This window comes from Sciurus vulgaris, assembly GCF_902686455.1.
Source record: "Sciurus vulgaris genome assembly, chromosome: 8".
NCBI lineage: Eukaryota > Metazoa > Chordata > Mammalia > Rodentia > Sciuridae > Sciurus > Sciurus vulgaris.
In genome coordinates this window covers 36,566,480-36,584,080 of record NC_136468.1, presented here as the reverse complement: position 1 = coordinate 36,584,080, position 17,601 = coordinate 36,566,480, and positions in this window count along the sequence as shown.

Here is a 17,601-nt window from a genome sequence, read left to right as displayed (position 1 = left end):
GGAACCCATGCCAGCAGAAACTAGGTACCTGGATTTTTACCAGAGAGGGAATTAAGCTTCCTTTTTGTTTAAGTCACTGCTATTTTATTTCATGACACTTTCAGCCTAAACTAATCTTAAAAGAAAGAGCCTCACTTTTCCCCTCACCCCACCTCATCTGATATCTAAAAAAGAAAAAAAAAAAATCCAAATGGAATTTGAGGTCTAGTCAAATAGAATGATGGGCATTTTGGAACTAATATTGTTGAGTTAAAGAATAACCTCCCCCCAAAAAATACAAAACTAAAAAATCACAAAGGAAAAGATTGACATGTTTTTCCTTCTAAAACATTTAAACATTTCTGACTACAGAATGTGTTCAATATTCTATAGAATATTCACAAAAGAACCTGTTAACAATGGTTACAAATGGTCCCTTCACCTGTCTTTTACCTGTTAATTTTGTGTCACAAATGTTATCACTACATGTCTAACTAAGCATTTCAAATGTTTCTTGAAAGGAAAAATGGGGGCTGGGGTTTTGTCTCAGTGGTAAAGTGAGCACTTACCTAGCATGTGTGAGGCACTCGGTTCGATTCTCAGCCCTGCATATAAATAAATAAATAAACAAATAAATAAATGTCCATCAACCACCATAAAAATATTTTTAAAAAAAGAAAAGAAAAACGGTTCAAGTTTCTGAGGGTACATTTGAGTGCGATGAGATCATATTTCTGAATTTTTCACCAGAAGGGATGTGGTTGTAGCTCCTGAGAGGCACCAGCAGATGACACTATTCTCGTTTCAGGCTATCAGTTCAGGAGGTTTTTTTGTTTTGTTTTGTTTTGGTTTGGTTTTTGACATTTTAGAGGAATTCTCTTTCAGAGAGATGAGGCTCCAAATAGAGATCATTGCCACACAGAATTCAAGGTCTGTGCAGCATTAGGATACTGTTTGAAACAGCAATATAGAGAAATTAATAAAAGACAACTTGGAAAAGTATATGATGTTTAAGGAGTTCTCAGGAAAATCCTAATTTAAGAATCCATTACAGGTACAGTTACGTTTTTGCATATTTGACAGTGACAATATCCATTTCTACACATCACATGTCCAGGCAAAAGGTGTTCGTTGAAAACGTGGCTGTGTGGCTTTACAGTACACCCTGTTCACTGTCCTTTCCTGCCAGGCCCTGATTTCTCCCAGTGTCTCTGGGCTGCCAGGAATAAAGTCTAGTTGTCAGTTTCAGGTTCAACTCCACCCAGTCCCTAGGCCAATCCTTCCAAGCCTTATAGAACATCAGAGCTTGCCCCATCTCATGGAGGTTTAGAAAAATGTCTTAGTTTGGTAATCATTCCTTAATACCACTACCGTGCCTATCAACCCACAAATCAGTGATCAGTGCTACATAATATGGCACTTCAAAACTCAGTGGAGCAAAATAACCACGCATTTATCTGGTCACTCTTCAGGGCGTTAGCAGTGAGGGTGAGGTGCAGCAGGGACAGTTGGTCTCTGCTCATGTGGCATCAGGTGGGCTTCTTTCTGTACTCACAATCTGTTGGCAGGTCAGCTGGTTTCACTCACGTGGCTAGCAGCTGCTTGAGGCAGGTGGCTAAGTCACCTTGTTTCTCTTCCATGTGGCCTCTCCTCTTCCAGTAGGCTAGACAGGGGCATCTTTTTCAGGATCACAGAAGCATTACAAGAAAGCAGAGCAGAAGCTCCAGTGTTCTGATGAGATTTTGCTCCAGAGTCAGGCAGTAGAACATCCAATGTGTTCTTGGTTAACTTGCCTGCCACAGCTGGTCAATTCACCTAAAAAGTCTCTGTATTCCACTCAGTAAGCAATTATGTGATCCTCTACTGCTGAGAAGTAGGGATGCTGCATAATCTTCCTTTTAACTTGCTTCTGGGAATGTCTTTAATGTTCTTTGGTCACGTGCTTGGGCTCTGCATTGTTCCTCTCGACTGGCCTGAAGTCTGTGTGACTCAGGATAGCCTCAAGAGATGAACGTCTTGATATGGGAAAGCCCAAGAGGTGTAGCTGCCAATCTTCTTCCAGCAGACTCGGCACAAAATGAACTGTAAAGTACAGGATGTTCTGCCTGGAAGTCTGGTGGAGGCCCTTCAGAGGCAGCAGAGGAAGGAGGTGGACCTGGCTGTGTTGGGGCCATGGTCGAGATATCTGTCTGTACAGCACAGAGGGTCTATAGCATGAATGTTGGATTGGGGTAATTTGGGAACAGGAGCATGAGTTAATTCAATGACATAAATATCAGTATGTCACCTCTACCAGTATTTGCATATGCAAGCTTCTGTCTAATTTTAGGAAAAGGTTCAAATCTCACTAAATAGATAAAAGCACCCAGAAACCACTCTGGATGTGGGAACTCACACAAGAGTTTTTATTAAGCGGATAGGCAGAGTGTCTCCCTGCAGCAGGGTGGGGGGGGAGGGGAGGAAGAAGAAGGAGGAGGAGGAAGAGGAGGAGGAGGAGGAGAGCACCAGAGAGAGAGGGAGCAAGAGTGAGGAGGAGAGAGAGCTCAGGGAGATGCTGGGGGAGGGGTTGGGGGAGAGGCCAGGACACTGTATCTCACCCTCTCGAATACCTGGGTTTGTAAACTTGGCTGATATTCAGCAGAGGAATGTTGGGAAGGAAACTCCATGGTTAGCATCCAAGAAAAGAATACCGAGATTGTGGAAATATTTAGAAATTAGTTAGGTTATTGCTCACAAACATTTGTAGAAAATTTGAATATATTCAAGGCAAGAGTAATAACTGTTTTTGGTCAGCAACTCATTTGGAGAGCTGAAAAAAGTTATGATCCCTTTTCCCAGAATAATGCTTTTGTATCTGCACATTGTGCGTGCATGTGGCGCTCTCTCCCTCTCTCCCCCTCCTTCCCTCCCTTTCTCTCTCTCAACACCCACCCACACACCTCTTCATACAATTTAAGTGGGTTCATGGACTCACAATCCAGTGTTTCCTGACCTGAATAATCTCCAGAGATTTTATAGGAAAATAAATTCACAGACCTCCACTATTAAATTAGTTTCAGCATAATTCATTCACTTAATAAGCACTTCTTGAATTCCTCCTGGCTCTAGACACTTAGGAATCCAGCAGTGAATTAGATGGTAAGACCCTTACCCACTGGTGGAGAGACAGACACTAAAGTCAACTAAAACAAAAAAGCACTGAAAAGCATATAAGAAAATAAAACAAGAGAAAATCCTCAGCAAAGAGATGGCATTTAAACTCAGAAGAAGGATGAAAAAAATGCAAGGAAAAGTATTTCTACAAGGGAACAGCCTCCACAAAGTCCCCAAGGTAGGAATCTGGGGAAACGGGAGCTTGGTGAGAGCTGCTGGCATTATCCTCCCCTCCTCCCTGGCTCCTCTCATTAACCACCTCCAGTTGACAGCAGTTTAAAAAATAATAATAAAAAGAAAAAAAGTGGAACTTTTTCTTTATTCCCACAACCTAGCTTAAACCTTAATGACATCCATTGTATAAGAAGGCACATTCTACAGTGTTAAATGTCCAGAAGGACAAGGTTACCCTCAGATTTTTTATCTCAAAGAGACAAATGACCTCATGACCCATGGAAAGCAAGTTCCTCCTTTGAGGAATTTTTTTTTTTTGTACATATGAGCGTTATTTGGTATCATCAAGTTATGTAAATACATGAAACAATTAAAAAAAAACCTGTATGTCCCTTTCCTTACGAAATGTTTCAAGTTGGAAGCCAGCACAGTTTAGTGTCCCTCTGAGTGGAACTACTCTTCTTTTAACCATAACTACCAATTAGCACAACCTACTTATTCTCTTATAAAGCCCTATTCATCTGCAATATAACATAAGGCTATTTTTGCACCCTAAACATAGACCTAACAGTGTACAGTTTATTTTTATTAGGTGTTCTTTAAAAGCAACTTGTTCCACCCCCTCAGGACACCTATGAATACAAAAGAAACAGGCTGACATACAAGTCACTCAGTTAATCCATTTACTTTATGGGCTCGTGTGAAAGAAATGTAGATTTTCTTAGAAAATGATGATGTAAAGAGTCTGACTATATCTTGATTATTATTTTGTTTTCCTTCTTTCCCACCCTTCTGCTCCCCACCTGTCCTTGGTTGTAAGCTCCACTAGGGCAGGGTTTTTTCTTTTGTTCACTAATGTGCAGCTCATCTAGAACACCAAATCCTTGGTGAGCAAATAAACTAACTGGAACATATACTTGCATAGGGTACAAAGGATCTTGTAAAGTATTGTTTGAAATGTGTGCTTGTTCACTTTCTGTTGCTATAACAAAATACCGGAGGTTGGACATATTATAAATGAAAGAGGGTTACTTAGTTCACAATTTTGGATGATGAAGGTCCAAACAATGTGGTACCAGCTTTGGTGAGGGCCTCATGACAAATGGTATCATGGCAGAGGGCTTGCAAGGACAATCTCATGGTAAGATAGGAAGCTAGAGAGCAGGGAGGGGCCAGTCTTGTTCTAACTACTTGCTCTCAAGAACAAACTCAGGGTTCCATGAGAACTACCTTAAACCCTTCCAAGGGCAGTACCCTCAGTGGCCCAAACACTCCCACTAGACCCCACCTCTTTAAAAGGCTCCACGCCACCTCAGTAGTGCGTACTGAGCTTCCAGCATTGGCCATAGATCATTTCATCCATAAAACAAGAATGTTTTCTAACATGTTGAATTATTCCTGGAAATAATTTCACAAAACTATTCATACTCAGATACTCACTTTCACTCACAGTTACCCCTCCTCTGAATTGCTCATTACTTCATAATTCTTCTCCTTGTACCTTGTATGCCCTTTCTTTGACTCCAAATTCTACTCATACCTTAAGGCCTGACGCAAAAGCTATCCCGTCAAAAAAAAAAAAAAAAAAAAAAATCAGTTTCTCGCCTCTTTCAATTCAGTATTTAATTTGTACTTGTCATAAAAGATTCATCCAATTGCAAATCTTATCATTATCTTGGGGACATTTTAATGAACTGTTGCTCCATTTACTCTCACACCTGAGCCAACAATGTAATGAACAGAATACACAAAACAACAATTTTCAAGACCTTGGACATAAGGCAGTAAAACACAGTGATCCCCAAGAGTTGGGAAACAAGTGAGTGCTCTTGAGAGAGTTTCCAGGACCCATTGTGTTGAGGGCAGACCGAGGCGCACACCAACAGGACGCCTGAATCGAGGAGACAGTGCCAAGAGTCTGGGGAGATCAAGGCAGCTAGAGCTCAAAGGAAAGAGGTCGTGGTCATTTGCTATGGTGGTCTTAGAAAAACCTGACACAGGCAGGTTGTAGTTGACCAGGAAAACTTCATTCTCTGAAGGGCTGTGCCTCACAGAAAATTTTCATTGACTCTTTCCTAGCCAATGAAAAGATGAAGACTTTGAGAGTAAAATGTAATTGCCACAGGGGGCGATGTGTCATTTTGGTAATGCAGAGTTAAGTGTTCCTGCAGGGTAGAATGATTGAAGTTTATAAATTTTGGATTTCCTCTTGAAAGATCGATAGAGATGAATGCATGGTCTCCAGCCAAAGTTGTTTTAGAGCTAGCAGCTGTAGGAAGTAATGGTGTCATGGATTGATGGGAGCTTGGGAATAATGACAGTAGGTTCTCCATATTGCTCATCTTTAAAGTGGGTGCAGGTAGTCCAGAGGCACATAGACAATCCCTGGATGTAGAGTGGCAATGCCAAACTTGTATTCATGTTCAACTCATGCTTTCAACACCAATCTATTGTTCATTGTGAACATAGTCTATTGGTATTGTGGATCAAACTCATAAATAAACAGATTTACATACTTTAGGAGTGAGATTAAAAAAAATTTTTTTTATATTACTGCCAAAGTTTGGAGACCATTTTTGCACATATTTACTTACTACTTTAGCAATTTACTTACTAAATTCCATGTTGATTCTATAATATGATTGAAACCCCACCAGAGCATAGTTAGTATCTGAATTTGGAGTTTCCTTTGTTTACCTCAGCCTTTTCCATCTATCTTTTCTTGGAATTCAGGTGTTTTGTGGACAAGATTAAAATGGCAATCTTTTTTTTTTTTTTTTTTTTTTTTTTTTTTTGTGGTGCTGGAGATCGAACCCAGGGTCTTGTGCTTGCAAGGCAAGCACTCTACCGACTGAGCTATATCCCCAGCCCTAAAATGGCAATCTTAATTTGTGAAAAAGAGAATCATTTTATCAAAGTTGCTTCTTTCCCATGACTTTTTATTAAACCTTTGCTCAATGTTAATACACTCAAGCATGGTGTAAAGATGTCTCAGTCAACCACACACCAACATGGACGATGGTGGCCCTATAGGTTACATCACCTAGTGATAGAGCCATCTGAAGTTTGTGTAAGTGCATTCTGTGATGTTTGCATAATGATGAAATCACCTAATAATGCATTTCTCAGGATATATTCCATCATTAAGTGACACATGACTATATTTGCTTTCTGGAGTCTTACTAGAGCAATAAAACAGATGAATAAATAGTAAATTAGAAATGAAAGAAACAGCAGAGCATGTTTTTTTATTTTCTTTTTTATGGATATGTGTTCTTAATTGTGATTTTTTAAAATTGCAGATGTATAATATATACTCATATTTTTTCTTACCTTGTATGCTGGAATTGAATTTGTCAGTATTTTAAGGTTTGATATGAGTCCCTTGACTCCCCAAATATGCTGATGTCTGGAAAAACTTGAGAAGGATTATTTTGTTTGGGGGCTTTGATATCTGGTCTCTGTTAACAATACTTGGAAGAATAATTCTGGGCTGATATAAATTATTTATGTAAAAATAATTGTGAGAGCAGATTATGAAAGTAGACAGGGAAGGAAGAAAAGTCCTGCAGAAACTGAAGAATATGGAAAGCCCCATAAGAAGAGGAGAAAACAAACTTCTTCCCAGTTTTGCCTGGGGTAGACCTATATCTTATAGACTTAAGACTTGAAATAAAACTCAGATCATTTAGCCCAACTGTGACTGGGGGTTCCCAGACAACAGACTTTCAGTGTAAAAACTGGGACAGTTCCAGCAAATCAGGATTAATCGGTTATGCAACCCCACGCCTTCTCCAAGAATCCCTTTTGATATGACAAAACAGGCTATTGTTGGTCCTAATTTGCAAATGAGGCTGGGTGATCAACCAAACCTTTATTGGAATATTCTTAGTGATAGGAAACTAGCTAATGGTTCTGTTGGATGCGTCTACCTACAATTCATTCACATGCCATCGTCTTTTCTTACATGAAAATCACATAGGGCTTCTATGTTCTAAGTCTAGAAAAGCGACTTTGTTGAGAGGTTGAAAAAAATCAAACAATAACTATACCCATTCTTCCTTCCAACTTGGCATATTTCAACTTAATTCAGCACACAAGACCTCTGCTGAACTCACAAGGGGATCTAACAGAGGAACATGGACCAATGAACAAAACTATAAATAATTCTCACTAAATGTGTCTAAATATGATAACCCATGCCTTTTTTCAGAATGAAAGTGTAATATGCAATGCATACAAGATACAGAAGTACAGATAATAACTTGCTAGACTATAGCAAGTTATTTGCTATAGTTTGTCCTATCAGTCATACTTGACAAGTTAATTCAAATTGGCTTGGTTTTGTAGACATCTTCAGCTCAAAGGATGAACAACACACTTGCTCAAAGAGATAAAATTGAACTGTAAAAATAGCATTATAAAGATAATTTGGAGGGGGAGGAAAAAACTCAAAGGAAGCCACAGCTTCAATCATAATCATATTCACTAACTTTCAAGACTAACAAGGAGATAAAACCCATTATATTTAAATGTGCATAAGGCACTAAATTTAGCAACTGTGCAAATGGCACTGAAATGCAGAATAAATGAAAACCTGAAATGAATTTTTCTGTGCAAGATAGAGAAGTTAGATTTAATATTAGATATACAGCTAAATTATGCTGGAGTGGGCAATGTGTTACTTAATATTAGCCTGAAATGCACTTTAAGATAAAAATACTCCAGTTTTTTAATCTCTCCTCTTTTTTTTTTTTTTTTAAATTAGGGTTCTACATAGGCCAATAAGCCAGATAGCTGTGAAATTTCACACCTTAGACTTGCATGTCATAAATGAGAACAAAATTGTAAACAGTAAAGTATAAGAGAATCTGTCTTGTTTAAAAGAATAAAATCAATTTTTAGGAATTTAAGAATAGTAGCCAGTAGAAAAATAAAATTATATCATTTGAGGGAAAATGGATAGAACTTGGAAACATTATGTTAAAGGAATAAGCCAAACTCAAAAGGTCAATGGTCCTATGTTTTCTCTCATGTGTGAAAACTATAGAGGAAAAGAAAATGGAAGGTGTGTGTGGGGGTGCTCATGAAAATTGAAGGAAGATAGAAGAAAGGGACTGGGGGCGGAACAGAGAGTGGGGGGAGGAAAGGGAAAATATTGGGGAATTAGCCAAAGTGTTGTTATATTGTGTGCATGCATGAATATGTAACAACAAATCTCAACAGAATGTATAACTTTAATTGACCAATAAAACAAGATATATAAGAATAAATGCTCTATGTCAATAAAAATGAACTGTGCTCATGTCACAGCTATCAGATTTTTCTTATTTCTAATAATTTCTGATAATTCTATAACATCAGTCTAATTGGATTTCTTCTTCTTCTTCTTCTTCTTTTTTTTAATGCAAAAGATTGTTTAATTAGCTGGCACAGTAACACATGCCTGTAATCCCAGGAGCTCAGGAGGCTGAGGCAGGAGGATCGAGAGTTCAAAGCTCCGGCCTCAGCAACAGCAAGGTGCTAAGCAACTCAGTGAGACCCTGTCTCTAAATAAAATACGAAGAAGGCCTGGGGTTATGGCTCAGTGGTTGAGTGCCCCTGTGTTCAACCCTGGCTCCTCCCACCTCAAAAAAATAAAAGATTGTTTAATTATGTATCTAAAACTGTTCTGTGATACCAGGTGTGATGGTGTACACCTGTCATCCCAGCAACTATGGAAGCTGAAGCAGAAGAATCACAAGTTCAAGCCCAGCCTCAGCCACTTAGTGAGATTCTTTCTTGGGAAAAATAAGAAGGGCTGGGGGTAAGCACTCCTAGGTTAAATCCTCAGTACAGCAGCAAACAAACATAACAAAACAAAACTCCTGTCTTGTGCTTTGGAGGTTTGTGTGCACGAACCTGAGATGTGAAGCCACAATCACAAAATAACATAGTATGCATGTGGGAGGTGAATAGGCAGCCTGCTATTTTTATACTTGAAATATTTTATGTGATGATTATCACTAGTGCTGAATATTTTTGAAATCATGTCATTTTAGCTGTGAGATGTCTAGATGTGACTCTGTTTTCTGAAATTCTAACCCAGTTATGGACCAAAATATATAGTTTTAAAATAAAATAATAAGCCTGTTGTTTCAAGATAGTGAAATAGAGAAGGTCACTTTCCTGGTTGTTCCATGGCATGAAACCAAGAAGGGAGATAGGCAGCTTGTCAGCAAGGTGGATGAATGAAAAAAAAATGTTGAGGGGCTTTACTGGAATTTAATACTGGATACTCAAAACAGATCGAGGACTCAAGAGGTTTAATATAATAAAATAAGGAAGAAATCCCCAGCACCACAGCTGCTGCTGCAGGCAGAGGCACCAGCCAGTGTGGTCCCTCTGTGAGCACAGTGGAGGGCTAAGGAATTAAAGGAACCTGGGTTTGGGGGAGAACTGAGACCTATCTGGGTATGGAGAGTTTAGAGATCAAAGACACTGCTCAACTAAACTGAAAGGTGCACTGCATAATATTCTTGTATGGGAAAGAAACCTCATCTCTCCCAGCTGTGTGTGGAGAATAGAGGAAGGAAATATTTTGCAGCCACACTGTGGGGGCCAGCAGCTGAGAGAGCTGATTCCTGGCAAACCCAAGTCTGGCCCAAAATACAGTTCTGGCAAACCAACATTGCATGACATAGAGTGTGCCTAAATGACCAGGAGAAAATCAAATGTGGAGAGAGGTTTACACAGGGGACAACTGGTTATGGAAACCCATCTGGCTCTCCCCCTCCCCCTCCAATCCAGCTGCTTGTAGGACCAGCTGGGAGAGATGTACCTGGCCAAGAATTCAAAAGGGCAGGGTTGGAGGAGATTGAGTTTGGAGGCTGAACCTGAGACCAGAAAATGTGCAGTCTGCAAACAACATTGTGGACTATGAATTGACTCTTCCATCTCCATGGAACTCACGGGAGATACCTGCGGTGCAGTCTTCTAGTGTGGATCGCAATTGCTGGGCCCTGGAAGTGCACTTATTTAAAATCTCCAGATCAGTTGGCATTCAGAGAAGAACCTGGAGCTACCTAAGCCTAAATCCTACCTCCAGGAGTTCTGCCTAGAGGATTACCTCTTTCATCCTAGCAACCCCACCCTGAGGGTGGAGAGAGCATTATACTCCAGACAACCCCACATAACACTGCTAAGACGGGAAGCTGAGAATCTTTTGAACTACAACAGAAACAATTCTTTAACTTTTCATCAAGATTTTTTTTTTTCTTTTTTCTTCTCTCTTCTTGACTGTGACCTTAATTATTCTTGGACATTTATACATATTCATATTTGTTATTTCTTCTAATTTCTAGTATTTTTGAAACCAGTTATTTTTCATGGATCAGTTTTTTGAGGACTAGGATGTTTGATTAGTATATTTCAATTTTGTTTTGTAGTCTTTCTTTTTAATTTTTAACTTTTAAAATTTTTACTTTATATATACTTTTTTCTCTTACTTATGTTTCCCTTGATTCTCCTTCTCTCTTTTCTTCTGTGAACAGTCAATCTCTATTATTCTGTCTTTCACACTTCCTCTGATTTTTTAAGTCTATCTTTTCTTTTCCTCCCTCATAATCATCACATCCTACATCACTTCTGTTTTCTTCCTGTTCACCATTCAAAATTATAAATGCTTTTGCAAACTTACAGTTTTTATTGCAGGCAATAACTGATAATATCATTTCTGTTTATTGTGACAACATTGTAGACATCATAGCAGAAACAATTTGGTTTAATGCTGTGTATTGTTTACATTGGTTGTTGTTATTATTTGTCTCCCCTAAACAGTAGGGTAGTGGAAAACTTCAGGGACACTATAAGCCTACAGGGTAGAACTTCTACTGTCTCAGATCCATACTGTGAGGTGGATAGACACACAAACAATATGAAAAAGCAAGGGAACAAATCACCCCAAATAAACCAAGATATTCCAATAACAGAATACATGGACACCACAGTGGAAGAAAAGTCAGAGAAGGAGTTTAGAATGTACACAGTTAGACTAATCTGAGAGGTAAAGGATGATGTAAGGAGTGAAATCAGAGAGAAAATACAGGAAGTGAAAGATCATTTCACTAAAGAGATAGAGATTCTGAAAAAAAAAATCAAACAGAAATCCTCAAAATGAAGAAATCAATAAACAAAATTAAAAATTCAGGGGAAAGCACCACCAACAGACTGGGATCACTTGGAATACAGAGTTTCAGGCAATGGAGACAAACTATATAATCTTGAAAATAAGTTGACCATGGGAAAAAGATGTTAAAAGACCATGAACAGAAATTCCAAGAAAGATGGGATAAACTGAAAAGACAAATTTAAGATTTATTGTGATAGATTGAAGGCTTAGAGATACAAACCAAGGAATGCACAATCTTTTCAATGAAATAATATCAGAAAACGTCCCCAACCTAAAGAGTGAAAAGGAAAATCAGGTAGAGGAGGCTTACAGGACCCCACATATAATTACAGCAGACCCACACCAAGGCACATTATTATGAAAATCCCTAACATACAAAATAAGGATAGAATTTTAAAGGCTGCTAGAGAAAAATGACAGGTTATTTTCAGAGGGAAACCAATCTGGATCTCAACTAATTTCTTAACCCAGACCCTCAAGGCTAGAATGTCTTGAAATAATATATACTGTTTTAGTCAGCTTTTTTGCTGCTGTGACTCAATGATCTGACCAGAACAATTGTAGAGGAGGAAAGGTTTATTTGAGGGCTCATGGTTTTGGAAGCCTTAGTCCATAGAAGGCCAGCTCCATTCCTCAGGGCTTGAGGTGAGGCTGGACATCATGGTGGGAGAGGGTGGTGGAGGAAGCAGCTCACATAATGGTGATCAGAAAGCAGAGAGAGAGAGACTCCACTCTCCAGGTACAAAATATATACCCAATAGTCACATCCTATTCCTGCCTCCTCCAGTCACCCCTTACCACTTCAATTAATCTTATCAATGATTAATTTCACTGACTGAGTTAAGACTTTTACAACCCAATCATATCTCCTCTGAACCTTCCTGCATTGTCTCACATGTGAGTTTTTTGGGGACACCTCACATCCAAACCCTAACATATACCAAACTCTGAAATATTATGCCCAGCAAAATAAAGCTTCAGAGTTGATGATGAAATAAAAACATTCCCTGGTAAACAAAAGTTAAAAGAACTCACAACTAGAAAGCCTGCACTATAGAACATATTCAGTAAAATATTTCATGAAGAAGAAATGGAAAATAAACTCAAAACCAGCAAAGGGAGGAAATACACTAGAAGAATAGTCAATCATAGGAGAAACTAATTTAAATTCAAAATGAAAAAAATCAAAATGACAGGAAATATAAATCATTTCTCAATAATAACATTGAATGTACATGGCCTAAACTCATCAATCAAAAGACATAGACTAACATATTGGATTAAAAACCAAGACCCAACAATATGCTGTCTCCAAGAGACTCACCTCGTAGGCAAGGATATCCACAGACTGAAGGTAAAATAATGGGAGAAAACCATATCATTCACATGGATCTTGTAAACATGCAGGGATTCCTCTTGCCAGATAAAGTGGACTTCAAGCCAAAGTTAATCAGAAAGAACAAAGAAGAACATTTCAGTCTACTTAAGGGAATTATACATGAATAAGACATACAAACCATAAGTATTTGTGCCCCAAACAATGGAGCATCTATATATATCAAACAAACACTTCTCAATTCCAAGAATCAAATGGACCCCAACACAATAATACTGGGTGACTTTAACACACTTTCTCATCAATGGATAGATCCTCCAAACTTAAGGTAAATAAAGAAGTTATAGAACTAAAAAATACAATTAATAATTTAGACTTAACAGTCATATATAGGATATTTCATCCTTCAATGATTGAATACACTTTCTTCTCAGCAGCACATGGATTCTTCTCTATAATAGACCATATCTTAGGCCACAAAACAACTTTTAGAAAATACAAAAAAAAAAAAAAAGGTAATAACCCCTGCATTCTATCAGTTCATAATGGAATGGAATTAGAAATTAATGACAAAATAAAAAATAGAAGCTACTCTAACACCTAGAGAGTACATATGCTATTGAATAATGAATGGATAGCAGAAGAAATCAGGGATGAAATAAAAAGATACTTAGAGGTAAATGAGAATAACAATACAAAATATCAAAATCTCTGGGATACTATGGAGGAAGTTCTAAGAGTAGCCTTGAGCTCATTCATTAAAAGGATAAAAAGTCACCAAATAAATAACCAGAAAAAAGCAATAGAAGACAGGAGATAATTAAACTCAGAGCTGAAAGCAATGAAATTGAAACAAATAAACAAACTGTATGAAACAAAAGTTGTTTTTTTGAAAAAATAAAATTGCTAAACACTTAGCTAACAAAGAGAAAAAGAGAGAAAACTCTGATTGGTAAAATTCATGATCAAAAAGGAAATATCACAATGGACACCACAGAAATTCAGATTAGAATCAGAAACTATTTTGAAAGTTTATATTATAATAAAATAGAAAATATTGCAAACACCAACAAATTTCTAGAGACATATGACATACCCAAATTGAATCAGGAGGACATATACAATTTAAACAGATCAATTTCAAGCAATGAAATTGAAGATGTTATCAAAAGCCTACCAACCAAGACCAGGACCACATGCATTCTCAGCCAAGTTCTACAAGAACTTCAAAGAAGAACTAACACTAATCCTCCTCAAATTATTCCATAAAACATAAAAGGAGGGAACCCTTCCAAATTTATTTTATAAAGTTAATATCACCCTGATACCAAACCAGACAAAGACACATCAAGGAAAGGAAACTTCAGAACAATGTCCCTGATGAACATAGATATAAAAATTCTTAATAAAATATTGTCAAATCACATATGAAAACATAATAAAAAGATACTGCTCCATGATCAAGTGGGGTTCATCCCAGGGATGCAGGGTTGGTTCAACATATGGAAATCACTAAACATAATTCATCACATCAATTTATTTAAAGACAAGAATCATATGATTATCTCAATAGATGCAGAAAAAAAAAATTTGACAAAGTATAGTATCAATTTAAAACATTAGAAGAACTAGGTATAGTAGGAACATACTTCAATATTGTAAAATCTATAGATGTTAGACCCAAGGCTAACATCATTCTAAATGGAGAAAAATTGAGAAGTGGGATAACTGGGTTAAATGGTGGTTCCATTCCAAGTTTTCTAAGGTATCTCCATACTGCTTTCCAGAGTGGTTGCACCAATTTGCTATCCTACCAGCAATGTATGAGACTACCTTTCTGCCCACATCCTCATCAACATTTATTCTTATCTGCCTTCTTTATAACTGCCATTCTGACTGGAGTGAGATGAAATCTCAGTGTACTTTTAATTTGCATTTCTCTAATTGCTAGAGATGTTGAACATTTTTTATATATTTGTTGACTAATGGTATTTTTTCTTTTGTGAAGTGTCTGTTCATGTCCTTTGCCCATTTATTGATTGGGTTATTTGTTTTTCTGGTGTTAAGTTTCTTGAATTCTTTGTATATCCTGGAAATTAATGCTTTGTCTGAGGTACTGGTGGTAAAGATTTTCTCCCAATCTCCCAAGATTTTACAGGATTGCTGTACATGTTCTTGATTGTTTCCTTTGTTGTGAAGAAGCTTTTTAGTTTGATACCATTCCATTTATTGATTCTTGATTTTACTTGCACTTTAGGAGTCTTGTTGAGGAATTTGGTTCCCAAGCTGACTTGTTGGAGAGCTGAGCCTATTTTTAATTCTAGTAAATGCAGGGTCTCTGGTGTAATGCCTAGGTCCTTGGTCCACTTACAGTTGAGTTTTGTGCAGGGTGAGATATAGGGTCAATTTCATCCTATTACATATGGATTTCCAGTTTTACTAGCACATTTGTTCAAGAGGCTATCTTTTCTCCAATGTATGTTTATGGAAACTTTATCAGACCTTAAATTATAGTACAGATCCATAGTAACAAAAATGGCATGGTATTGGCACCAAAACAGGCATAAAGACCAATGGTATAGAATAGAAGACACAGAGACAAACCCATGTAAATATAGTTATCACATACTAGACAAAGGCATCATAAACATACACTGGAGAAGAGATAGCCTCTTCAACAAATGGTTCTGGGAAAACTGGAAATCTATATGTAGAATATTGAAATGAAACTCCCATCTCTCACCCTGAGTAAAACTCAACTCAAAGTTGATCAAGGACCAGAGACCCTGCACTTAGTAGAAGAAAATGTAGGCCCAAATCTCCATCATGGTGGCTTAGGAACTGAATTTCCTCAACAAGACTCCCAAAGCACAAGAAGTAAAATGAAGAACCATAGAATGGGATGGTATCAAACTAAAAATCTTCTTCACAGCAAAGGAAACAATCAAGAACACGTATAGAGATCCTACAGATTGGGAGAAAATCTTTACCACCTGCACCTCAGAGAGAGCACTAATCTCCAGGATATATTAAGAACTCAAAAAACTTAACACTAGAAAGACAAATAACCCAATCGATAAGTGGGCAGAGGATCTGAACAGACGCTTCACAGAAGAAATATAATCGTCCAACAAATATATGAAAAATTGTTCAACATTACTAGCAATTAAGGAAATGTAAATTAAAAGCACTTATTATTTATTAAAAAATTAAATTGAGATAGCTAATGATATTTTATATTTTCAAAATATTTTAGACAATGGATTTTTATTTCATTAAAAGTGCTATAATAAAAAAAAAAACTCTTGGATTTAATTGTCCAAAAAATTTTAAATTATATTACATTTCCACACTATTTAGTGTGCAACAGAAGGATTAAGCCAACTTAGAGTATCTTCTCAAGAGTAAAGAGAGTGCCATATTAAAGAATAACAAGTAAGTAAACAAAGTAGATAATATTGTGAACTCTCAGAATTATTCAGCCTCAGAAGTAATGGACCTAGTAGAACTTTGGAGCATTCCTTAAGATAAATTTCTGGTATTTTTGTTGATTGTATCTGATCCCTCTTCTATCTCCAAAATAAATAAAAAATTCCTTTCATCTTCTTCTAGCCCTTCTTGTTAATATTTTAGCAGTGTAAAGGAGAAGGCTCTGTTAACCTCTCTACTTCTTTTCAAAGGAATCTTAAATTATAGTTTTTCTTTGAAAATAAGGAATGACTGGGAGAAGATAGGGTTAGGTTGCTTTCAAATTCTTTATACAAGACTGGATCTATTTTGGCATTCTTGCATCAGATTTATTCTGTATAAAGACAAAACTTAAGAAAATAATTCTGATTTTTAAGACAAATCAAGTATGCTAAGGAATGTCACTGAGAATTGACTTGTCTGTGAAAGGTTTTACATAGATTAACTAAGATATCTTTATTAGGCATGGGGAAACAAAAGGTAAATATAATTATCATTCACCATATAATTTCTAACCCTAGCCATGTGAGATGTTCACTGTATGTATCTAAGATGTACATGTGTGTTGATTATGGAAATGCATTCTTCCTTATGTATGCAGAATTCTATCTTAAGGAATTCCTCCCCAAGCCTTATTGCTATCTAAAGAATCTTTTCAACTATATACTGATAGTTGAAATTCCATCTGTTCAATACTCTTTGCAGAGTTTGTTGATGTGAAAGAATTAGAAATGGCAAATTCCCTTCCAAACTTGTTTTTCTGCTTTAACCGGTTCTCAAAACTAAACCCAGTTGGATTTGTACTTGTTCAGTCCTTAGGTAAATCACTAAATAAGGTAATAATTTAGGTAGGATATTACCCATGAACATAGGTAATTAATCACCAATTAATTCATGGGTGAGATTTTTCAAGTAAAAATCTATACATAGTTGTGGTTTCCTTCATAACAAAATTAGTTCCTTTAACCTTTTACATGTAGGTCCTTGCGTTTAAATCTCAAATGAACCCTGAATATCATTTAAAAAAATAGATTATTAAACTTATAAAAAAAGTATAAAACTAAAGACCTTAACAGCATGTGTGCTTTCAAACACCACTTACAAAATGAGAAACAAAAGAAAATACTTTTAAGAAACTTTTGAAGTCCTTTGCTAAAGTATTGGTTTCTTATTTAGCTCATATATTTTGTGAGATTAAGATATACATTTTAACCAAATATATTATACGCCATTAGACAATTTCATTCTTGTACAAAAAAACATTATAGAGTATACTTATACAAACTAAGATGACTCTGATGTCACTAGGTGATATAATCTT